The 24,590-nt window shown below is 45.7% G+C and overlaps 1 pseudogene; it reads left to right on the plus strand.

Annotated features, from left to right (window-relative positions):
* Window positions 1-21,325: 21,325 nt before the first annotated feature.
* LOC112442319 (oligosaccharyltransferase complex subunit OSTC-like) lies at window positions 21,326-24,036 on the plus strand (annotated as a pseudogene).
* The last annotated feature ends 554 nt before the right edge of the window (window positions 24,037-24,590 follow it).

The following is a 24,590-nucleotide window of genomic DNA, read 5'->3' on the forward strand; positions in this document are numbered from 1 at the left end:
GTAAAGGCTTGATAGAGCTGGAGGATCTGCTCCAGAGACGGTGAATTCTCACCCTGGCAAATTGATGCTACAAAGTTTCTCACCATGTGGACTCCTCCACAGAGCTACTCAACAGTCTGCATGACATGGTATCTGGCTTCCCCCAGAGTGAGTGATCCAAAAAAGGACAAGGCAAAAGCCACAGTGGCTTTTATAACCTAGACTCATAAGTCACACATTCATTTGCAAAATATCCTACTGGTTACACAGAGAAGCCCTTTTTTAGGGGTGTGAATACCAGGAGGTAAGAATCATTTATGGTCATTCTGGATTCTGGCTACCATGGGGACCCAAACTGTATGTTATGCCCATAGGTCATAGATCTTGGCATTGGTATAATCACTTAACCCAATTATGCAGAAATACTATAATGAATCAGGACATTGTTTCCTTTAATCAAAACTAATGATACACATGCAAAAGGACAAATCTTAGGTCAGGTCTGCAAGGCAGATTTGCATGTGAGTTCATTGTGGAGCCACCATGCCCTCACCCATGGAGAGTCCCAGCAGAAGGACTGGGGTCAGGGGTCTGTTGAACTATAACAAAGGCCTCGGCAAATACCCAGGGGAGATCTGGAGCTAGGATGGCTCTTCAGATTATTTCCACCATGGAAACTGGCAAATGCTCCAAATCAGAGTTTTTACTCCCTGATCTGATCCCTGAGTCAGTTATTGATCATTTACCAGCACACAAGTGATCTATTGAATCCTTTCTCTGAGATGCAAAATCTATTATTTTAGCATATTAAAATTCTTAGTAGCCCCACATTAAGGAAAAGTGTTTAATTTTTGAAATAAGCATTTCCCAAACATATGACTTGGTTACAAATCTTAGGCCACCGGCTCAAGTTGACAAGAAGCTATTTAATTTCTGATTTTGGATCCATTTCTTTCAGGTTGATAGGAAAACCAAACCAAACATAACCTCCCTTCTTCCTGAAGTTCTCTCACCACCTCTATCCGGCCCCCTACCCCCACCCCCCGGGGAGGGGCTGGACACCATACTACCCTCTCCCCCTTTCCAAGTGGCTGCAGGGATCCTCTTCTGGTTCTCGCTCGCTGCTGCACTCAGGCACTGCTTAGACGTCCCACATCCCCGCCCACACAGCCCTGCCAGACCTGAGGTCTGGGCTAGTCCTGTGACACTCAGAGCAAAGGAATCCTGTCTTGTAGGCGGGAGCCGCTCCCTCCAGCTCCCCTGTCGGCACCGCTCCTATCGCCCCGGGCTGGGCTCCCCTTTCTTCTGGCTCCCGAGAGCCCCTGGCTGAAGCCCTGGTCCCGGTCGTGCTGACCTTTCCCTTCGCCCCCGCCCTGGGCCTCTGCGCCACACGCAGTCGGGGAATGCCTCCCTGCCTCTTTTCCCGACTCCCGCTTTCCTTGCTCCACGCCTCCCCCGCCCCCCACCGCTCCCCCTCTCCTCGTTCCTTCCCTCCTCCCTTCCCCAGCTCAAATACTTACTTTCCCGGCAAGGGAAATCCCTCTCTAGTCAACCAGTCTTCGCTGGAAAATCGGCTGAATTCTCCTAAGGATTTTTGGTTTTAAATAACAAAAGCCAGAAGACTGGCCGTTTTTTCTGTCCTAACTAAAGCCTCCGTTATGGCTCTGAGCACTGAACCCCTAGCTCCTTCAGTGGGGGGGAGACAGTGAAATTGGGGGCGATGGGATAAAGAAGCTCATCTCTGAAAATACCTTTGGCTCCATCACACTGGTTTGAACTTGGGGATATCTCAGGGAAAGTCTGCCAGCAGCTTCTCAGGTGGCGCCCTGAGAAGCCTGCCCAAGGTGGCCAAGGGCTCACAGTCTGCGGACCCACACAGACTGGAGGGGAGGTTTTCCTCCCCGGATTCTGTCTGCCCTTCCGGATCGTAGACGCCGAAGCCGAAGGGTGGAGCCGAGGTCGGCCTGGAGGAGCTGGGCCCCCGGGCTGCAGAGGGCGAGCTGGGGGAGGCTGCTGTTATGGTGGCTTTTTGAAAACTTACAAGACTGCACCTTCAACGCCTTCTCACTTGTGTCTCCATCGGCCCTGATTTGCGAGGCGCCGTTGGCACTTCCGGAAAGGACCCTGATCCGCACTGTGATAGGACTCCGAAAGCATCTTAAAATCTCTTGGAAAATTAGCATGTTGATTTACCAATAGAAGTGACGCCAAAAGGTAAAGACTCCACCTGACTAAAATAAATCCAAACCTGGATAAAGGGGCATGATTTAATAGCAGGCCATTTCTACTTTGTTTATTTCAGATAGCATATATATTGGTGGCAACTACGATAGCAAATCCTAGGGCCTCGATAGGATCAACAAATTACCAAATGCTAATTGTTTCTGCCAGGTGTAAGTGAGGAGATAAATAGCTTATAAATTAAACAGTAGTGCCCAAGGGTGCCATTCCTAGACTCCTGAGCTCTTCTTCCCTCCGTGGCAAAATAATTTCCTCTTATCCTATAATTAGACACTTCTACCTTTAATAACTGCACTCCTTAAAGAATAGGGTATCCTCTGCCAAATTTAGAAGAGAAGGAAAAAAATAAGGGGAACAGTGCTCTAATATATTAAATGTCAGTGACATTTCATCCTTTTGTATCATTGAAGTACAAACTATCTTGGATCATAACTGGTCATCTATGTAGTTTTTCCATGAGGAGCTGCTTTCCCAGTGCTGAAGCGCGCCGATCATCTCTTCTGGTCCTGCATGGCCTGGCTCCCTTCAGTGCCCTGCTGGCCCACTGCAGCTGTTTGCTTCCATTTATGATTCTGCCTCTCATTCGCTTAAAAGTGTTGTTATTCTGTCAGGTGAGTGTATGCTCCTCGGTTCTTTGTCTCGTCACAACAAAGATTTGGAGTGATGGACATTAAAGCCCCCTTGGCATGTCACAGCTCCTGGGTCGTGGACAGACCGTGTTATAGCTATTAGATAAATCAGTGTTACAGCTCAGTGTTACAGCTCTATTTTATTTAGAAGATAGCAGGAAAATCCATCTTCGAGGCGTGAGGGCACGACAATCCAAAGACGCAAGGAGAAGAGCGCCCCAGCAAGTGAGGGGGTGTGGAGAGAGAGAGAGCCCTTTGGCTCCTCTTTTATATGATTTTTTCTTCCCCCTGGGCCTGCCCTATGCAAATTTGGCTTAGTCAAGAGTGCTGTTCTACCTGAAGTCCTCACTCCAGTCCTCGGACCTTCCTTTGACCTTCCTCTGTTCTATTTTTGTGGGCTTTTCCCTTCCTTTTCTTTTAGCCACTGCCATTTTGGACTCCTTTTCCCTATTCTAACTATCTAACAATACCATCTTCAGTTGAACGGTCCTATGAAGACCTACAAGACCTTTTAGAACTAACACCTAAAAAAGATGTCCTTTTCATTATAGGGGACTGGAATGCAAAAGTAGGAAGTCAATAAACACCTTGGGTAACAGGCAAATTTGGCCTTGGAGTACAGAATGAAGCAGGGCAAAGGCTAATAGTTTTGCCAAGAGAATGCACTGGTCATAGCAAACACCCTCTTCCAACAATACAAGAGAAGACTCTACACATGGACATCCCCAGATGGTCAACACTAAAATCAGGTTGATTATATTCTTTGCAGCCAAAGATGGAGAAACTCTATACAGTCAGCAAAAACAAGACCAGGAGCTGACTGTGCCTCAGATCATGAACTCCTTATTGCCAAATTCAGACTTAAATTGAAGAAAGTAGGGAAAACCACTAGACCATTCAGGTATGACCTAAATCAAATCCCTTATGATTATACAGTGGAAGTGAGAAATAGATTAAGGGACTAGATCTGATAGATAGAGTGCCTGATGAACTATGGACAGAGGTTTGTGACATTGTACAGGAGACATGAATCAAGACCATCCCCATGGAAAAGAAATGCAAAAAAGCAAAATGGCTGTCTGGGAAGGCCTTACAAATAGCTGTGAAAAGAAGAGAAGCGAAAAGCAAAGGAGAAAAGGAAAGATATAAGCTCTGAATGCAGAGTTCCAAAGAATAGCAAGGATAGATAAGAAAGCCTTCCTCAGTGATCAATGAAAAGAAATAGAGGAAAACAACAGAATGGGAAAGACTAGAGATCTCTTCAAGAAAATTAGAGATACCAAGGGAACATTTCATGCAAAGATGGGCTGGATAAAGGACAGAAATGGTATGGACCTAACAGAAGCAGAAGATATCAAGAAGAGGTGACAAGAATAAACAGATCAGATCAGATCAGTCGCTCAGTCGTGTCCGACTCTTTGCGACCCCATGAATCGCAGCATGCCAGGCCTCCGTGTCCAACACCAACTCCCGGAGTTCACCCAGACTCACGTCCATGGAGTCAGTGATGCCATCCAGCCATCTCATCCTCTGTCGTCCCCTTCTCCTCTTGCCCCCAATCCCTCCCAGCATCAGAGTCTTTTCCAATGAGTCAACTCTTCGCATGAGGTGGCCAAAGTACTGGAGTTTCAGCTTTAGCATCATTCCTTCCAAAGAAATCCCAGGTTCAGAATGGACTGGTTGGATCTCCTTGCAGTCCAAGGGACTCTCAAGAGTCTTCTCCAACACCACAGTTCAAAAGCATCAATTCTTTGACGCTCATCCTTCTTCACAGTCCAACTCTCACATCCATACATGACCACAGGAAAAACCATAGCCAGAAGAACTGTACAAAAAAGATCTTCACGACCAAGATAATCACAATGGTGTGATCACTCACCTAGAGCCAGACATCCTGGAATGTGAAGTCAAGTGGGCCTTAGGAAGCATCACTATGAACAAAGCTAGTGGAGGTGATAGAATTCCAGTTGAGCTATTTCAAATCCTGAAAGATGATGCTGTGAAAGTGCTTCACTCAATATGCCAGCAAATTTGGAAAACTCAGCAGTGGCCACAGGACTGGAAAAGGTCAGTTTTCATTCCAATCCCAAAGAAAGGCAATGCCAAAGAATGCTCAAACTACCACACAATTGCACTCAGCTCACACACTAGTAAAGTAAAGCTTAAATTCTCCAAGCCAGGCTTCAGCAATACGTGAACCATGAACTTCCAGATGTTCAAGCTGGTTTTAGAAAAGGCAGAGGAACCAGAGATCAAATTGCCAACATCCACTGGATCATGGAAAAAGCAAGAGAGTTCCAGAAAAACATCTATTGCTGCTTTATTGACTATGCCAAAGCCTTTGACTGTGTGGATCACAATAAACTGTGGAAAATTCTGAAAGAGATGGGAATACCAGACCACCTGACCTGCCTCTTGAGAAACCTATATGCAGGTCAGGAAGCAACAGTTAGAACTGAACATGGAACAACAGACTGGTTTGAAATAGGAAAAGGAGTACGTCAAGGCTGTATATTGTCACCCTGTTTATTTAACTTATATGCAGAGTACATCATGAGAAACGCTGGACTGGAAGAAGCACAAGCTGGGATCATGATTGCCGGGAGAAATATCAATAACCTCAGATATGCAGATGACACCACCCTTATGGCAGAAAGTGAAGAGGAACTCAAAAGCCTCTTGATGAAAGTGAAAGAGGAGAGTGAAAAAGTTGGCTTAAAGCTCAACATTCAGAAAACTAAGATTATGGCATCTGGTCCCATCACTTCATGGGAAATAGATGGGGAAACTGCAGATGGTGACTGCAGCCATGAAATTAAAAGACGCTTACTCCTTGGAAGGAAAGTTATGACCAACCTAGATAGCATATTAAAAAGCAGAGACATTACTTTGCTAACAAAGATTCGTCTAGTCAAGGCTATGGTTTTTCCTGTGGTCATGTATGGATGTGAGAGTTGGACTGTGAAGAAAGCTGAGTGCCAAAAAATTGATGCTTTTGAACTGTGGTGTTGGAGAAGACTCTTGAGAGTCCCTTGGACTGCAAGGAGACCCAACCAGTCCATTCTGAAGGAGATCAGCCCTAGGTGTTCTTTGGAAGGAATGATGCTAAAGCTGAAACTCCAGTACTTTGGCCACCTCATGTGAAGAGTTAACTCATTGGAAAAGACCCTGATGCTGGGAGGGATTGAGGGCAAGAGGAGAAGGGGACGACAGAGGATGAGATGGCTAGATGGCATCACTGACTAGATGGACGTGAGTTTGAGTGAACTCCGGGAGTTGGTGATGGACAGGGGGGCCTGGCGTGCTGCGATTCATGGGGTCGCAAAGAGTCGGACACGACTGAGCGACTGAACTGAACTGAACTGAACAATACCATCACATGTATTCAGTGCCAGTTAATATGTCTTAAGTTTATCACAAACGCCAGCAGGTCCCTTCCCAGCTTCCCATCTCAAGTGAGATTGTAAGGGTTGAATATCACTACCACATTATTTTATGCAGACAGAGTGCAATGCAGTGTGAAGGGTTTTGTTTTGATTTTTCCCCCACTTTCTTCTTCAGCCTCTGAACATCTGGTTGGAAGAGCGTTATCTGAATAATGTTATTTTTCACTCTGCTTTAGTCATGGTGTGCCAAATGTGTTGGATATGCTAAAGACAAAAATGTGTCCGTTTCTTGTCATTTCATCCATCCATCCGTCTGTCTATCCATACATTTGCTTCATCATTTATTCGTTGCATGTTTACAAAACTCCTTTGGTTCAGATGCTGTGCAGGGTGCTTGATGAGAGACAAATGTGTTTGGCACATGTCTTTCTGCTGAGCTCAGAGGGAGAGGCCAAATTTGTAAACACTGATTACAGCATAAAACTGTGGGCAGGCCCCACCCAGCTGGGGCTTGGGCCGGAAGATTCCAATGAGGAGATAAAGCAAAGAGGAGCAGCAGAGGCAGGAGCCCCCCTGCCTCTGAACAGCAGGAGCCGGGATTGCAGCCCCCTTGCTGAGCTCCCCTCTGTAGCAAATAAAAGCCCACCGTGCCTGGGGTACAGTGCAGGCTTGGCCAGGAGGAGGCTGAGAGGTTGAAACACAGCATTTGCCAGGCTTATCCCAATATACTCCCAGTAGCCCTATGGTTCAGGTGCTGCCCCAGTTGCTCTGTAGTGAAGAGTGAGAGGGAGGGAGGAAGAAATTCCAGCTGTCCTTGCTTACTGTGACCTTGGGAAAAGGAACGTAACCTCGCTGGCCTTGGTTTCTTCATGAGTTAATTGGAGAGCAGAATGGTTTCTACCTTGTGAGTATGAAATGAGTTTACATGGGTAAAACACTGAGAATAGTACATAAATTCAATAAATAGTAGCTATCATTTCATTACTAATCTCCCTGATTAAGTTTATTGAGTATAATTGACCCAAATCAGCCAGTTGAAAAGGGGCAGAGCCAGGGGTCAAACCAGTTCCTTACTGCAATGCTGTAGAGTGTGCCACGGGACCACACAGGTCAAGACTGGGGCAGGGACCTGCCTGGTGGTCCAGTGGCTAAGACTCTATGCTCCCAATGCAGGGGTCTGGGGTTCGATCCCTGGTCAGGGAACTAGATCTTGCATGCCACAAAGAAAATTGAGGATCCTGAGTGCTGCAGCTAAGACCCAGTGCAACCAAATAAATAAATAAACAGTAAAAAAAAAAAGACTGGGTGTAACCAAGGAAGACTCTCTGTAGAAGTGGCAGCCAACCTGAGTTTGAAAGAAGGGCCAGGACTCAGCCAGTGGTGGAAGGCGTTTTGAGAAGATGGAGCTGTTTGTGCAAAGTCCCCCGATTGTGCGAAAGTAGGGCTGATGTGTTGGGGGAACTGAGGTCTCTGTGGTTTGGCAGAGGGAGTGGGCAGAGCGCACGTGAAGAGTTTGGTCTGGATCTTGAAAGCCTTGCAGATTCCTTGTTTTGTTTTTGGTGCTAGTTATATGTTTATATGGAGAGTGGGAAAGAGTGAAAGAGAAAAATATAGGTCATCTGTACTTATAGTTTACTTACTGGGTTTTTTTTTTTTATGACTTGTCCTTTTAGCTTAAATTGATCTTTCAAAGAAATTATATCACAGCAGTAAATGGAAAGCTCAAAACGGCAGATGTGTTTTGAAATTCAGATTTTTTTTTCTGATTCAGAAAGGTGATATAGTGCATATACTCAACATTAGTTAACATCCCCCCTGAGGGCAAAAGAACTGATGAATATTTCTTCAGAGAAATGTATGCATATTTTGTTGTTCAGTCGCTTATTCCAACTCTTTGCACCTCCATGGACTGCAGCACACCAGGCCTCCCTCTCCCCAACCATCTCCCAGAATTTGCTCAAACTCCTGTCTCTTAATTGGTGATGCCATTTTTACATCACCAGTTTTACACTAAATGCATATTTACACCAAGATAAAGACTATTCATAGGGGCTTCCCTGGTGTCAGTGGTAAAGAATCCACCTGCCAGTGCAGGAGACCTGGGTTCAATCCCTGGGTTAAGAAAAGAAGATCCCCTGGAGGAGGAAATGGCACCCCACTCCAGTGTTCTTGCCTGGGAAATCCCATGGACAGAGGAGCCTGGCGGGCCACAGTCCACGCGGGTCTCAAAGAGTCGGACGCAACTTGGCAACCGAACAACAACGAAAACAAACACTACGCACGTAGCTTGCTTCAAATCAACCTTGGCTCCAAACTTACAAAAAATGTTTTTCATTTTTCAGAGCTCTTTGCATTTTAGAATGTGGATGAGTAGTATCACTTGCTTTAGAGGGAAGGTAACAGAAAAATATATTCATTGCAAAGGAAATACATTGACTCAAGTCCAGCTCACCCCCCTGCTGTAGGTGTTCGGACTCCCCTGGCAACACTGCTGCTGCTGCTGCTAAGTCGCTTCAGTCGTGTCCGACTCTGTGACCCCATAGACGGCAGCCACCAGGCTCCCCCGTCCCTGGGATTCTCCAGGCAAGAACACTGGAGTGGGTTGCCGTTTACTTCTCCAGTCATGAAAGTGAAAAGTCAAAGTGAAGTCGCTCAGTCGTGTCCGACCCTCAGCGACCCCATGGACTGCAGCCTTCCAGGCTCCTCCATCCATGGGATTTTCCAGGCAAGAGTACTGGAGTGGGGTGCCATCGCCTTCTCCGCCTGGCAACACTAACAATGCACAATTCGGGGAACTGGGTGGAGGGGAGACAGAAATTCTAGTGATATTCTTGCAACTTTTCTGGAAAGTTGAAACTATTCTAAAATTAACTTTTTTAAAAAGTTAACCTTCTCTTAACATTGAGAACTAAAGAGAATAAAAAGCAGAATCACCTTCTCATTCAGTCATTTTATTTTCTCATGCTCCCTCCTCATCCCATCTATAATCTTCCCCATGGATTGATTCCTTGACTCCCAGGGCAAGATCCCAGACTTGGGAAACCCTGGCTGGGTCTGGGCTGAGCCATGCTCTCTGAAGGTCAGGCCAAGGGTTTGGGCTTTTTCTGTAAGTGATCCCAGTACATTAATGTTGTTTAAGTAGGTTTGGAGGTACGCTTGAGAGTTTCATCTGGGGATGGGGTGAACAGGAGGAGCTGGGCAGGGGAGGGAAAGTTTGGTGGTCATGTAGAAAGGTGGGAGAATCGAAGGGGTGGGGATTCAGCCCCCACCCCACCCAGATGCTGGGACAGGGCCGGGGTATGTAGGAGAGTGCGTTAGGGGGCCTGCTGAGGCAGGGAGCTGACTTTGAAGGGACCTAGGGCACCTTACAGAAAGCCCATCGTAGGATTGGAAGCTGGAGCTCGGAGCCAGAGAGGCAGCTTTGGATGCTGACCTTTTGCACATTGGGGCCCTGGAGCTGGAGGACATCTGCAGGAGAGAGAAAAGAACACTCCGCTGCCCTGGCCCCTCATGCCCCTACCTCTACCCCCACCTTGATCCCAGGCTTCCTACAAAGTGCGAAATAGGCAGAGGGGCCCTCATTCTAGGTGGAAAAGAAGGCTTGGTCCTTGTTGTTAACCAAGAAGCCAGTGGAATCGGGATCTAACAGGCAAAAGATGGATACCCTCCCCTAGAGGACTGGATGCCCAGGACTGCCAATGCAGGGAGCTGTTCTACCAAGGGTAAAGGAACCCATACCAAAAAAAGAATGGAAGATGTGCATGGAGACGTCCTAGAGAAAGCAAGGAAACAGGGCTTGTCTCTGCAGAGTCTGGGGGCCTGTGTGCACGCGGAGGACACCCATGTAGCCTGCGTGCATATTTTTGCCTTCAAATTCTTTCTTGCCCATCAGCCCCTTGTCTGAGCTACCAACACCAGGGACCCTGTGCCAAGCCAGTGCCATTCTGGGGCTTAACCCCACTGCTGGAAGCAGCAGAGACACTGGGGATGCTGGGGACAGTGGCTGAGCTTGGATCTCAGCCCACAGGAGAGCCGTCCTGAGAAGAGGCCCCTTGGCCCCCTGGGGTCCGCCCCCTGCCCCGCCTCCCCAGGGCAGCCTGAGTGGCAGCCGGCTGCGGGCCTGACTGGGAGGCAGGTCAGCCTGATGCCCCCAGCAGATGTCAGTCTGGGAACAGGAAGCAGCTTCTCTGGGGCTTCTGGAAATAAATAAATAAATAATAACCATAACCACAAGAACGGTCTTTTATTCTGAAGTTAAAAAAAAAATGCTTTAATGACTAGAGCATTTAACACATCGGGGGTTTTCATTGTTTTCAATTATGTGCAATTCTGAAAGGAGAGCACAAATTCTGAGCCTGAATGGAGAATTGTGGGGCTGTGGATTGGTGCTGTTTTAAACATTTGCTTTACTACTTTAAGAAGAGAACTGTAAAATGGAAATAATGATATATTATTACAAGTAAATTACACTGTGGAGTAGCATTAATATTGCAGTTGAAACCTAGAATTTGAAATAAAGATGGAAATATTCATTTGTACATAGTTTTTGTTCTTAGAAAAATGATTTGGAATTAAGCAAGAAGCTTCCTTCCCCACGTGCACCCTCGACTCTGGGCGCTCCCCAGCCCCCACTGCCCTGCCGCTGGGACAGGAGACCAGGGGTTCTCAGCCCTGGGTGCTGGCGGGGCCTGGGCGGTGTCTTCCGTGCTTCCCCCACCGAGGGGGTGGGTATTAGTGCATTATAGAAATGTGGAATTTAGAAAGTAGAGATCCTGTCTTGGGCGGTGGGTGGGCCTAACCATCTTAGGTGCTTGGGGACAGAGACTCGTTAAGGAGGTGGTGGCAGGGGAGCTTTACTTATGGCAATTACTTTCTGTCACTTTCTCTCTTCTTCTGGGAAGAGGGTTGGGCAAAGGGAAACATGGAAAAGGTTAGGGTCCATAACTTCCTTCTGTTTGTCAAGTCTCATCCCCCTTTCTCCCCCTCACCAACACACGCACAGACACACAGTTTGGCTTGCAGGATCTTAGTTCCCTGACCACGGATTGAACCCGGGCCTCTGGCAGTGAAAGCAGCAAATCTTAACCACTGGACCACCAGGGAATTCCAAGTCAAGTGTTTTTAATTTTTATTTTATCTTATTTCTTTTCTGTATTGGTAAACTATCCTCCTACAAGTATTTTTTAAACTAATATAACTGAGCTCTGCTGACTATATTTTCTGAACCAAACATCAAGGCCTGCCGTGCTCAGTGATAATAAAAGATCTTTAGAAATGCATCCTATAGGGGCACCTCATCATCCTACAGCCAGAGCCAACATGGGCTCACCAGGGCCCATCCATTTGCTGACCTGACCCTGACCACTCTGCCCAACTCTCTTAACCCTTTTCCCCTGGGGGCCCTCCCTACAGATCACTGTCGTTCCTCAACACCCATGCAAGCCCCCAAACTCACCATTCCAGAGCGCACCACCTCTCTGAGGTCTTCTGGAGCAGCCCGTCACCCCATCTACCCTACAAATGAAGTCACACCCAGCATTTATCTTCTACTGTTTACCACAGTGTGTCCCCCCATTTGATCATGAAATAACTAGAGTCATCTTTGTATTCCTTGCCCATTGCAGGCAATAACAATAAATGGTTACTAAATGAATGAATAATCTGACAGTTTGGGAGGTGGGACCAGGAAACATTATTTATTGAGTGTATAACAATCACCCTGCAGGGTAAGCATGATCTTTCTTTGTACAAATGGGAAAACTGAGGGTCAGAGATGTTTAGTGACCTGCCCCAAGTTACACAGCCAGAAAGGGACAAAGCAAGTCTGCTGACTCCCCAATCCATTTTTTCACCCACATCATGGAGTGAGGACTGACTCAAAGAACCCCCAAGATGTACCCTGGGCACCACCAAGAGATCTTTGTGGTGTTTATCGGTTCCTTGGAATCTTTCTGATAGCCTAGCAAATACCAAGCGTCTTCTTCCTGGAGATTTAAAGTGAGCTCCTGGTAATCACACCTCACCCCGACCCTTTCTCCCATCCTCATTACCTTTTATTTGGAAAACTTTAAACCTGCAGAAAAGTTGAAAGAGTAGGACAATAAACATGAGTATATGCTTCATATTTGCATATAAATAAACTCTAATACATGTATTTACAGTTAGGAATTTAAAGTTTTCTGCGTGTTTCAGGTTTTTTAGCTAAACTATTTGGCTCACTTTGTATTTTTTCCTGCCCCAGACCTGGAGTCAGTCAACTCTGCAAGGCTTCTTTTAGTAGAGAATGGCATTCAGAAACCAGGCTCTGATCACTAAGTTTGCTCATTGCCACTGGGTTATCATTGCTTATAGACTTTTTAGTGGACAGAGCTAGGAAATGCATTATTTTCTAGTAGAAGTTTCCTTCAATGCAAATCTTCCTCACCTTCCCACTCTGTATTTGTGTTTCTCTTTCTCCACAGTGAAAGCCTTGATTCTCAGAAACACTGTATATTAATCATTTGTTCCGTCCTACAACATACTCAAAATAGTTTCGGAATTACTATCCCAATATCATTCCCAACAAGAAGACTTCTAAGAAAAATTCAGACTTTGCAGTTCTATTTATTCTTAGAATGTATCCCACTAAAGTTATACAGAGTACAGTAGTCACAAATCATTGAAAATAACTGTGTGTATGTGGTGGGGGTCCATTATCAATCTGGTATGCAGTTAGTTTTTTTTGTTTCTATTTGCATTTAGTTTCAAGAAACACTTTCTTCAAGTCTTTTAAAATTTTATATATTTTTCAAAAGTCAAAATTCTCTCCATAAAAAGAGTACTGAGAAATTTCCCTCCCACTTTTATTCCTTTCACTCCAGTCCTATCCATCCATTTTTATTAGGTTCTGATGTATTCTTCCTGTGTTTAAAGTATACCAAAAGTAGTATCCATTCTCTATCACCTTGATTTTTTTCACTTACTATATCTTAGAAGTCACCACATATTAATCCATTAGAAGTATTTCTCAGTCTTTTTCAGCTTTATATTAGTCCATTGTGTGAATTCATCACTGTTTGGCATTTAAATTGTTTCTAATACTTCATTATTGTAAATAATGTCTCAGTGAATAACATTATAGAATATGTTGTTTTATATTTCTGGAAGTGTACTTTCAGGATGAATTCCTGGAAATCAAGATTGTTGGGTCAAAGGGCAAATGCACACGTTGTCTTGCTAGATATTCCAAAATCCCTCCATAGGCATTGTATCATTTTGCATTCTCACCAGTAATTACAAGAATCCCTTTTTCCTTAGAGCCTCACCAACAGAGTATATTACTAAAGTTTTGAATTTTTGACGATTCGAGAAAGACTAGTCTCTTAATGTAGTTCAAATATGCATCTATATCATTATGTGTGAAGCTGAACATCTTTTCATACTTCTAAGGTCAATTTACACATTTTGTGTGTGTGTGAACTGTCTATCCATGATTTCCCCCCAATTTTCTATCATCTTAGCCTCCCACCCTCAATATTTATTATTTAAAATATTTATGTATTTATTTTGCTGTGTTTGATCTTAGTCACAGCACAAAGGATCTTCAATCTTCCTTGGGGCCTGAGGGATCTAGTTCCCTGACCAGGAATCAAACCCAGGCCCACTGCATTGGGAGCACAGAGTCTTAGCCACTGGACCACCAGGGAAGTCTCTCCCCTCAGTGTCTCCTGTATCCTTAAAATTATAGACAGGACTGTAGCTATCTTTTTGTTTTTTGTCATGAAGCAGGATTTTTTAAAACACTGAATTTTTAAATATTTTATCTTTTGTATCTGGCTACTTTTCATTAGAAAGCATTCATTTGGGAGTTGGATTGGGCTTGGACCAGGTTTCTGTGCTTGCCAGTGTTGTCTCCCTTTTGTGAGTCAGCCTGAGGAGACTTCTTTCCCCTTCTGCAGAGAAGATGGAAGCTGTGAGCCTAGCCAGTCTGGTTAGTTTGTTTCTCTCTTGGGAGCTCCACATCCCTCCTTGACCCAAGGACCCTTTGGTTGGGGACAGTTGCTTAGCTCTCATTGGGAGGGGTGGATGCCACCCTGAGAGAGAAAGCTGCCCCACATTCTCTGTCTCAGCTGGGAAAGCAGGTACCCCGAGCTGCCCTTGGACTGCACGCGGGTTTTGAGTCAGAGAAAGACTATTCGGGGTATAAATAAGTCCACCTTATTTTTTCCTAATACTTGTGTGCTCCCCTGATGGCTTGGACGGTAAAGAATCTGCCTGCAATGCAGGAGACCTGAATCTGTAAGATTCCTGGATCTGTAAGATTCCCTGGAGAAGGAAATGGCAATCCACTCGAGTGTTCTTGCCTGGAGAATTGCACAGGGCTACCTACCCTCCGTGGGTCGGAAAGAACCAGAAACCGCTGAGCGACTAACATTTTTTACTTTTGTGTGGTTCACATCTTTTACATTTAAATTTCTGTTCCATTTGGCGTTTATCCTGGTGGATGGTAGGAAGCATGAGGTATGCCTATTTTCTGATAGGCAAGGTGGCCCTTGGAGATGTGCGGGGGCGGGGGTGGCGGTGGGCGGGGGTGGCGGGGGTGGGGGCGGGGGTGGGGGCGGGGGTGGGGAAATAAGCGGCCATTCTTATGGTCTCGGCCTCTAGGTGGCGCTCCTTTAGATTCGTTTCTGCCGGACTGGAGGAGGAAATGCTGTAAGTCGTTAGAACAAAAAGGAAGTGACTGGTTAGGTTTCATTGGCCAAGAGGAAGCATCTAGTGGGACGTTCCCCTCCATCCACACAACCTTGACTTCTATAGGCAGCTTGGTGCTTCTTTCCTCATGTTAGAAAATATCACTTCCTCCATGTCTCTGTTTCCTAGCAGGAAGGCTATGTGGGCCACGAGTGTGTGTGCACAGAGATTGCCTTCTGCGTGTCTCCAGGCCCTGGGGTGATGCAGTGGGCAGAGAGGTCAAGATGGCCCCTGCCCTGACCTCTGCTTCTCTGGGAGCCTGGGCCTGGGAGTGATAAGATCTTAGTTCCTGCCCTAAGCCACTGCCAACTGGTGCTATTATCACCAGCATGATGCCTAACCTCCTGTTCCTCAGTAGCCTCATCTGTAAAATGGGACAGTAATGCCTTCCCTACCTGTATGCCAAAGATGTCAGTGGAATAAAGTGATGTAAGTGGAAATGTGTGTGCAAAGTAAAAAACTCTGTACAAATGCATTTGTACTATCATCATGGTTACATCTTATCAGATATGAATTTGTCTCTCTGCAAGAATATGATGGCCAAACGAATTTGCAGTTATAGGCTACTTTGCTGTATAAGGTGATTTTTCCATGTATCTTTTCTCTCGTGGAAGCAACACAGGCTTCATGAGAAAATTTAGATTAGCTTAAAACAAACTGCTGAAATACAGTCCCTAGAAGAGGCTCACAACGAGCTTTTCTAAAGATCCCTGCTGCTGCTGCTGCTAAGTCGCTTCAGTTATGTCTGACTCTGTGCGACCCCATAGACGGCAGCCCACCAGGCTCCCCGGTCCCTGGGATTCTCAAGGCAAGAACACTGGAGTGGGTTGCCATTTCCTTCTCCAATGCATGAAAGTGAAAAGTGAAAGTGAAGTCGCTCAGTCGAGTCTGACTCTTAGCGACCCTATGGACTGTAGCCCACCAGGCTCCTCCATCCATGGGATTTTCCAGGCAAGAGTACTGGAGTTGGGTGCCATTGCCTTCTCCGTAAGGATCCCTAAACCCCCTGAAATTGTGCACAGAATTATATGTGTGTGCATTTTTCACAGCTTTTATCAGATTGCTATAGGAGTTCTTCATTCAAATATGAATAAGAACCAGATGAAAAAAGAAGCCAGTCCAGTCCCAGGGGCCCTTCCCCATTTGACTCTGCAAGATTTGAACTGGCCCTAGCTCCTTCCTCAGCCCCAGATTGGATCTTTTGGCTACTAGTCTCACTTCTTAGTGGAGCTGGTCTGGAAAGAAGGATAAAAGAGATGTGGGAAGGCTCCAGAAGGAGTCTGTGGTGTCTAGAAAGTGAAGGTGAAACCCTGAAGCAGTGTGGTCCAGGGGCAGCTGAGCAAATACGTTAGAAAAACAGTTTTGTAAACTCTTGTCGTGCTGCAGTGGTCTTCCCTGTGTTCCTGAAATATGCCAAGATCATCCCTGTCTTGCGGCCTTTTGCATAGGCATGTTTGATTACCTAGAACATTCTTGCCCTGGGTCTTCTCCTGACGGGCTCTTTCATATCATCCAGGTCTCAGCTGTAAGGTTACTTCCTCAGAAAAGTCCTCCCTGATCACACAATTACCCCAGCCCAAATTATCTTTCAAGAGTAACCATCACTATGGGAAATTATCTTTTTTATTTGTTTGTGCTTAGTCGCTCAGTCGTGTCCAACTCTTTGTGACCCCACGGACTGCAGTCCACCAGGTTCCTCTGTCCATGGAGATTCTCCAGTCAAGAATACTGGAGTGGGTTGCCATGCTCTCCTCCAGGGGATCTTCCCAACCCAGCGATTGAACCCAGGTCTCCCACATTGCAGGTGGATTCTTTACAGTCTGAGCCACTAGAGAAGCCCAAGAATACTGGAATGGGTAGCCTATTCCTTGTCCAGGGAATCTTCTCACCCCAGGAATAGAACCAGGGTCTCCTGCATTGCAGGCTGATTCTTTAGCAGCTGAGCCATCTTTGTTTTTTATCTGCACTGCCAGACCCCCACTCAGCAGAGTGAAAATGAAATTTGGGCAGTAACATATTATTCCCAGAGTCTGCATCAGATTCTGATGTGGGGAAGCACTCAACACATATTTACTGAATGTATAAGTGTTACATAGAAGGAAGCACGTTCTTGGCAGAAAGTGGTGCATCAAGACTACCCTGATGGTCCAGTGGTTAAGACTCTGTGCTTCCTCTGCAGGGGGTGGAAGTTCGATCCCTGGTCAGGGAAGTTCTGCATGCTGAGTGGTGTGGCCAAAAATAAACAAAAGAAAAGAAAAATAAGAGGGGTGAAAAAGAGGCCTGCAGCTTCTAAAAAAGAGAAAGGAAGTGCTGCGTAAGCATTTTGACTCTTCTTCCCTCCGTGCCAGTGTGTGTCATCAGGTCCTGCCTGTGTGCTCTACTTCTGAGAAATGCATCGTGCTGTCTCTGCCCCTCTCCAAACCCCCAGATACCCTGTATCTACCTCCCTGGTGCCAGACTTCACTGAAACACAGGTCTCCAGCTCTGCATCCTCCTCCCTTGCTCCCACTCACCCCCGACTCACGGGACAGCCAACCTCCTCATGAGTCCTCCTTGCCATCTGGGGGGCTGAACTGAAGTGTCTTTCCCATAGTACCTGCAGGCCCTACTTTTTCAGTCAACAGATCTAGCTCTCTCATTAGTGGAGCCCAGCGTGACAGTGTAGGCAGTGAAGTCCCTGGAGAAGACATAAATGTCTGCCTCTGAGGTGCACGGGGCTTCTGAAGTCAGCAGGATGTGGAGGTTGTGAGGAGGGGCAGGGCAACAGCCAGAGGGAACTTTCTGAGGATGTCTCTCTCCCGCAGGGCAGGCCTGAGGCCCCTAGACAGCTCTCGGGGAGCCGGTGTGCAAAGATGCTGGAGCTGGCCTTCCACAAATCAGGCAAGCCCTGGGAAGGCCTGGAATGGAGTTGCACCAAGGTGATGAGATGGCCTTGCCCCCACCTGTTTTGCAGCTGTGGAGAGCCATCCAAGGGTAAGCAGCTGGTTGTGTACTGCTTAAGAAGAGAGAAGGCAAACCGGGTGAGACCGGAGATCTCAGCTTTGGTGATGAAACAAGCATTGACCACTGCTGATGATGTGGGCCTGATCTCCATGCACAGATGTTGCCAGGTGTGGCTGGGCAGGGGTTAGCAAGTGACTACTTGCTCCTTAGAAGAACCCACACTGGAACCGGGGTGGGAAAACTTTATGTAAGCTGTTCAGGTAACAACGTTTAGAGACCTTTCCTATGAAAGACACTGTATTTCCTGTGAGTTATTGCCATTAAGAATATTTATTTTTAATATCAGATGTCTAAATTCATCTGCTCCCTGCAGATCATTTCATCTTAGACTGTGCTATCTCAGCAAAAAATATGCTTTCCCCAAATGTGTCAGTTCTATTTTTAAAAAGGTTCAGTGACCTATTTCTGTAATTCTCATAGACACCGAAAGAACAGCAGAGTCTATTTAGGCTCAGCTCTGTGTCACTGAGAGTTACTCCTGCCCAGGTGTGGCCTACAGAGGTGCCATCTTGCTTTGAAATAAAGACGCATAAATAAACGAGAGGAGTATTGTCAGAGTGAGGTCATGGGAGTGTAAACACACCCGCATACACACACTTCTCCATTTTTGAACAATGTCATGGTGACTGTGGTCCAACTTTAGCCAAACTTTAATTAGGAGATTGCTTAAGAGTCAACCATTTCCTGGACAAAGAACTTGAAAGACAATTTACAAAAGAGGAACTATTAATATATGGAAAAATGTATTCATCGACTAATATATGGAAAAATGTATTCATCGACTAATATATGGAAAAATGTATTCATCGACTAATATATGGAAAAATGTATTCATCGACTAATATATGGAAAAATGTATTCATCGACTAATATATGGAAAAATGGTTAGCTCTTCCAGTCATCAAGGAAATGAAAATTCTCTATAATGCTGCTTTCCAAAACTAACCTATGGTGTGAGACGTCAGGATAGCAATTACCCTTGGGTGGGGTGGAGGAGGGTGAACGGGTGAAATGCAGGGGCTTCTGGGGTCTGGAAATGTTCAGTTTCATGATGAGGGTGCTGGTTACTTGGGGGTGTTCACTTTGTGACCATTTACTCATGATTTGTATACTTCTGTGTATGTATGATAAACCACACAATAAGGTTTACGAAAAAAAAAAAAAGTCCTATTAAGCTGGCAGCAAAAAACCCTCCCTTTTTTTTTTTTTTTTTTTAGTGATAGTAGCCATGCAGTTGAAGTCATCAAGAAGCTGGAATGTTCACATATTGCTAGAGGCAGTGTACATGAATACAGCCTTCTCTGGGGAACAATTCAGAAATATGGATTTGAACTCTTAGAAATACTCCTATTTGTTAACTCAATAGTTCCACTTCTGAGACTCTATCTTAAGAAACAATCCTAAATGTCAAAAAAAAAAAAAAAAAAAACGGTTTAAAGTGCAATCTCATTGAAAGTAACCAAAAATGTACAAGCAAAACATTGAAAGCAATTATAAGTGGTTGACTATAGGGCAACAGTTAAGAAACTTTTGATAAATCCCATGATGACATTTTCTGGACATGTTACAGTAAGCTGAAGTGAATAGTGAGAGAAGGGAACACAATGCAATATGTAGGAAAAGCAGAATGTGGGGTAGTAGGCACAGCAATTACAACTACACCAAAAAAAAAAAAAAAAGGGAAACAACTCTACGCAGAGAAAATCACCAGAAGATGAAAAAAAAAAAAAGAGCAATGCTTGTGGTTTGGTTAACAGGTCTACGTGGGATATAATTTTTTTAGTGTACTTTCCCATGTTATCTAGTTTTATTGAACGAGCCTGTATTACTTTGGTAAAGGAGGGAATGCTCTAAAGTCAGTCTTGTGCCTTCCACTCCTTTCAGAAGGCGCTGTCCTCTATTTCTCCCGGGTCCCTACACACCAGCCAGTCTGTGTGTAGGAGTCTAATGTCACCATCCTGGGTGGAATGGAACCAGCATTGAAAGCTGGCCCCTCTGGGGGAGAGCATGAACCAACTGTCCTCTCCATCCTGAATGATGTGGGCTTGGCTCTGATGACCCAGTGAATTCTCTAAGCCCCGGTTTATCACCAGGGCCACAAAAGTGCCAAGGCCCTACTTAAACACTTGAAATCCAGAGGTTTGGGGGGTGGGGAAAGCAGGAGCTCAAAAACATGAGAAGAAAAGTACAAAATTGAAATGTACAGACATTTATTGCAGTGGTTACAAAATGTAAATTATGTCAGCTTCTTTCATTGTTACCTCTGATTTCATAAAAATGTCATTAAATTGGAGATCCATTTGTAGGTTAAATTTTTCTCATGTTCAGGTTTCTGACATTCATGACCTTTGAGAGAAATTCATAGCTAGTATATATTAAATTATTTTTTTGGTAGCTATATAATTTTTAAAAGCAAAGTGATAAATCTCTCTGAAACAGCAATATAATTGTTTCCTGTGGGATAGACGTGTATTTGAATGCCTAATTACTAGACCACCAGGGAAGTCCAGTAGTTAGAAGTCCATGCTTCCACTACAGGAGGCACTGGTTCAATCCCTGGTGGGGGAACTAAGAGCCTTCATGCCTCAGGGTGTGGCTAAAATAATAATAATAATAATAGTATTAATAAGCCTGTTCTAAGGTAGGACAGGGTCTCCATAGGTGAGAGTATCTGGGTCTTGGAGGTCTCCTTGTTTCTTGCCTCAGTTAATAAGCAGTTGATTAAGAGGCCTCCCACCGCACCTTGCCCTTCTGCTACTGCTAAGTCGCTTCAGTCGTGTCCGACTCTGTGCGACCCCATAGACGGCAGCCCACCAGGTTCCCCCGTCCCTGGGATTCTCCAGGCAAGAACACTGGAGTAGGGTACCATTTCCTTTTCCAATGCATGAAAGTGAAAAGTGAAAGTGAAGTCGCTCAGTCGTGTCTGACCCTCGGAGACCCCATGGACTGCAGCCCTCCAGGCCCCTCCTTCCATGGGACTCTCCAGGCAAGAGTACTGGAGTGGGTTGCCATTGCCTTCTGCCCTTCTACTAGATGAAAATGTATGCAAGTCTGTCCCTGCTGAATAAGCCGTCTTGAAAGAAGCCAGCCCTGACCCCTGAGGCTAGGTAGGCCCCCTCCTACCCTCACTCCTAAATCCTGTGCTTCTTTTTATCAAACCTCTTTGAATTGTAATTATCTGCCCATGGCCCCCAGGGGATCCCTGAGAGTAGGGACCGCTTTGTAAAGATCTTTCTTAACCTTGTGAATTCTCCCAAGTGTTGGGGATTAAATGAAAGAATGACAGGATGGGAGAGACAGCATGGGGTGGAAAAGACAGACAGGATTTGGAGGAGGCAGGTGTGGTGGGGGTTAGGAGTTGAGGGCAGCCAGAGACAGGGTTGGGTTGAGCAGACTGTGCGACCTCTGGGTAAATACAGGTGCTGGGTGTATGTGGATACTTTAGTCTGGAGGGCGGGGGAGAGGCTGGGATAGAGAACCAGATGGGGCCACCAGTATAAATGGTGAGGGGCAGGGACTGGAGCTGCTGCAATGGTTGTGCAGAGGCCACGTAGGAAGTGCAGGCAGAGAGCCTGGGAAGCCTCAGCACTCATGGGGTGGGAGAAAACACGATAAAGAGAGCAGGATCTGTGAGGTCTGAGTGGTTCCAGCAGAAAGAGGAAGAAAGCTGTACCAGGAGGCTTGAACCTTGGGTGAGAGGCCAGTAAGAGACCTGAGCACTCAAGTGGGTTGACTGTGTGCCTGGCCCTGATTTGTGCTTTGCGTGGATCATCTCAGGTGAGCTGCAGATCAGTGTTAGGATAAACCTGTTTTTATAGATGAGTGAATTGAGGCACAGATGGGCTAAGCTGCCCAAAGATGTAGGGGAAGGAAGTGAAGACTCAGGGACTCTACTCCAGACTCCATCCCAACGAGAGAGAGATAACCTCCAAGTGCAAGTGAGGCTGGAAGAGTGTCCCCAGGGATGGTATTAGAGAGCCTCAGGCCAGTGTCTGTGATGAGGGCCCTGGCCAAACTGCAAGGGAACTGGTGAGTCAGCAATCAGTCAAGGAGACAGTGAGTGACTGTTTAATGAAGTACAGGGGTGCTTGCAATTTCACGAATGTATTTGATATCAAGAAATAATTGCCAGTTTATACTTTTACAATTTTAATTTCTTTTAAAAATCATCTTAGCTGGTTTGGGGTAGCCTGCAGGGTTTGAGAGCTTCTCCTGCTGCCAAAAACATGGAGACTTTGCCCTACATCCCACGCGTAGTGCTCTGATGTCCCAAACTGGGCTGAAGAAGCGGCCCGGGTGGCTGACCTGACGGTGTGCACTCTGCTGGTGGCGTCTTATTCTCATCATCGGAGGAATGACTGATGATGTCACTGTGGAACCTCCCAGTGTCAGATCCATGACTGATGATCGTGGCCTTGGAGGCCTGCAGTTTTCTTGGCCTACAGAGCAAATGGACAGTATAGTACGAAGGACCGCAGCCAGCTTCCTGTTTACAGTGGGAGGCTTAGGTTTCATAATCCTGGGCTGATCCAATGCAGCAGACATTCCAAAACTCAATAGATTTCTTGTTCTGTTCATTGGATTTTTGTTCTATAGAGTTTTTTCATGGTTAGGGTATTCATGAGAATGAAACTGCCAGGCTATCTGAATGTTAACATGCCTTCTGAGAAAAAAATCAGTGGATAATGGATTTGCTCCTGTTAATAAAGTTTTAAAGGCTGTATCAATCCTCTAACATGAAATGTGGGAAAGAATGAAAAGCAGCAGAAAAAGAAGCATCTGTGAAAAGATAGGAAGCATATAAAGCTCAGACTAGAAAGCCTTCTGCATATGGAAGAGAGAAGCTTATCACAGTATTTTTTTCCCTGCTGACCTATATGACATACATTAATGATGTGAAGTGACATGATCTTAGTTTTTTGCTTCTTAAAGAAAATATACTCCATTTCTACAACTAGATGATTAAATACAACAATCTTTTTTACAACCCTCTTAACATGTTTTGGAGATGATGTTTCTAATTTTCAGAAATTAATGTGAAATCAGGAAGCAAGATCCCATATACTGAGAACCGTGGATGGCTGGTCAACTTTACCTATGGTGCTTACTTAACCTTTAAAAAGTGTGTGACAGTACATCATTTCAGACCTATGTTTAAAACTGTTTCCTCCGTAGTAAGAAAGGAGCAGAAACAATTTTTTCTAATTAAAAAAACTACCTTTGGGTCTTCCCTTGTGGTGCAGTGGCTAAGACTCCACACTCCCAATGCAGGGGACCGGGTTTCAATCCCTGGTTGAGGAACTGAATCCTATATGCCACAACTGCCCAAAATGCCTCAAGTAAAAGAACCCACATGCCACAACTAAAGACCCAGCACAGCCAAATAAATAAGTAAATTTAATTTAATGGGCAAAAGTTTAAAGAAAAATTCTTTGAACATAGCAATGAAAACTGAAGCACCTCTCCCTTGCTTTGCTATCTTCCTCCTTAATGCAGAGCTGGCCATAACTAACACTGCAGGCCTTTCTGTTCAATATTTGACATTATGGATTTTCTTACGTTTCCTTTGTCCATAGACGCTTTTCTAGAGCTCTATCGCCTGCAGGGCCACCTGGAAAGTGAAGAGGAAGGAGGGACCCTCCATCCGTCCAGGAGAATGGCTCTGCCTGCACCCCAGATGTGCCCACCGCCCAGAACTCTCCCCTCTGGTGTCTGTCGCTGCTATGTGCCTCTCTCTTCCACCAACACTGAGACCTACTGTGATCACCCTGTAATACGGCAGCCAGGCCCCTGCTCTCCAACGTCAGGGGCTCCTGTCTCCCTTTCCCTGCTCTATTTTCTTCCTTTTTTCCCCCATAGCAACTGTCAGCTACTAAGTAATACTACTTACTTACTACTTATGCTTATCTTTAGGGTTTACTGCACATTTCCCCCTGACCGTGCAAGCGCCTTGAAAGCAGACATCTTTACGTGTTTTGTTCTTTTATTCCAGGTGCTTGGAGCAATTGTGGGCAACCAGTACACCCTCCACTCATATTTTTGGAATAAAAAAAGGACTTCTCCCAGGGAGCCATGACTCCTTCATGAAACAGGAAGGGCTTTGGCCAGTCCTTGGAGGATGGGCAGGCTTTCCATTGGAGAAACAGGGAGGCCAACGAGGCAGGGGAGCAACACGAGCAAAGGCTGAGAGACGGGGCAAGGAAATCACCAGGGAGGCAGCAGAGGGGTTGGCCTGGTGCTGCTCAGGCTGTGCGGCATCAAGTACCAGGGTCACGGCTATGGATTTTCTTTCACAGACAATGGGAGGGAAGAGAAGGTATATGGAAAGTTCTGGGCAGGAAAGGTTCTTGATGCCAGTAGTAGTTTAGGAAGATTAACCTGGAAAGGGAGTGCCTTTGAGGATATTCCCAGAAGGGAGTGGTCCCTTCTGGGATATTCTCCTAGACCCCCAATCCCATTAGCCTGGGACTCTTCTGTGCCCACATTTTCTCTTTGTCCTCACTGTCCCATGCTAAGCCAGAATCAGAATCTGAAGGTGTGTGGCACATCTTAGATTTGGAGGGAGGTGACTTTGGCTCCGCCTACTCCCCTTTTTCTAGGTGAAGCCAGGGGAGCCATTACC

The sequence above is a fragment of the Bos taurus genome, chromosome 2 (genome assembly GCF_002263795.3).
Source record: "Bos taurus isolate L1 Dominette 01449 registration number 42190680 breed Hereford chromosome 2, ARS-UCD2.0, whole genome shotgun sequence".
NCBI classification, from domain to species: Eukaryota; Metazoa; Chordata; class Mammalia; order Artiodactyla; family Bovidae; genus Bos; species Bos taurus.